Source organism: Crocodylus porosus, unplaced genomic scaffold, assembly GCF_001723895.1.
Source record: "Crocodylus porosus isolate Cpor-Errol unplaced genomic scaffold, CroPor_comp1, whole genome shotgun sequence".
Taxonomy (NCBI): Eukaryota; Metazoa; Chordata; order Crocodylia; family Crocodylidae; genus Crocodylus; species Crocodylus porosus.
Genome location: NW_017728948.1, coordinates 52044000 through 52045490, shown reverse-complemented (window position 1 = coordinate 52045490; position 1491 = coordinate 52044000).

The window sequence follows — 1491 nt, the reverse complement described above, 5'->3', positions numbered from 1 at the left end:
CAAAGAGCTCTCTGCAGGCTGGCAGAGTTCCAGCCTGCAAGGGTCTGGGAAGGAGCAGGAAGAGGGCACCATGTGCATGCAAATGGCCATCAGGCAGCCTGAAAAGTAGCTCCCATAGGTAAGTGGCACGGGGCACAGGCGAAGTATAGTAGGAGCACGTGCCCCCTCCCGCCCCCCCAAGAGCGATGGTGCCCAACAATGAGCACTCCGGTTGGTAGGGGGGCACGGAGAGCAGTTGTGTCCCCCCTGAAATTGGCTCCACTGGCAGCAGCCCCACACGGTGCCCTGCTGGTGCTCCTCCAGGCTTGGGAGGCACCAGTCGCCCACTGAGGCCCCCATAGGGACATTGGATGGGAGTTGGGCAGGGCTGGGGCTGGTGCTCAGCTGGGCAATGCATTGGTCTCGAGTCCCGGGGCCACAACATGCTGCTGCAGGGCCCCAGTGAGGAGTGAGACAGGGCTGTGGGCAGCTGGTTCAGGGACTGGGAGGGTGGGGCCGACTCCCCACCACTGTGCACACTCCCCGGGATGCAGGGAAGACCCATGCCCCCCAGACGTGCGCTCAGGGCAGGGACAGTCATGGGATGCCTGCTGTGGGCTCAGGTTCCCACCCTGCTGCCTTTTCCTGGGGCCTCTGCAGCCCAACGGGTAAAACCCAACACTGCAGGGAGCAGCAGAGCTGCAGAGGAATCTCCTTGCTGCTGCAAGCTCCACACTTTCCTGGCATCACATCCTCTGCCCATGAGGCAGCAGTAAGGGGCACAATCCTATGCAACCACCCCTGCTGCTGCCGTGGGCAGGGGACATGTCACCAGGGCAGCACAAAGCTCATAGCAGCAAGGAGATCCCCACACATCCCTGCTGCTCCCTGCACTGCTGGGTTGCACCTGCTGGGCTGCAGAGGCCCCAGCGGAGGGCAGCAAGGCAGGAGCCCAAGCCTGCAATGGGCAGCCCGTGCCCACCCACAGATCTGGGGGGCACAGGTCCCCCTGTCCTCAGGAGCTGGGTGCCTCTGCCCCACCGCTCCCCGCCACGCAAGCCCTCAGTAGGCAAGCAGCACCGAGGTGGCGCTGAGCTCTGCTCTGCTGCAGCAGCCACCGCCTCCTGCCAGGGGCAGGGGACTGTGAACCCAGGTCCCTGCCCCCATAGCCCTGGCACCCTAGGGGCCCTTCATTTTAATCACAGATTTGGTGGGGGTTATCAGCGAATTTGCTATTTTTTTTTAATCAGGGAAAACCTGGATCCCTGCAGATCAGGTACAGTGAGACCAATTTATCTGAACTTTTGTACACATTCATAACACAGCCCCAGGGTCGGGAAAGTTTAATCTCTGGGCCCAGTCCTGGGGATGTATTTTTCCTAGTCCACCCCAGTGATGCAAAAAGCGGTTCGTTTCTTTGGAGGCTCGCAAAGAATCTCAGACACACACTTATTAGTAGCACAAAAGGTGTATTTGCAAATAGGGTCAGAGCAGAGTCAAAGACTCAGATTA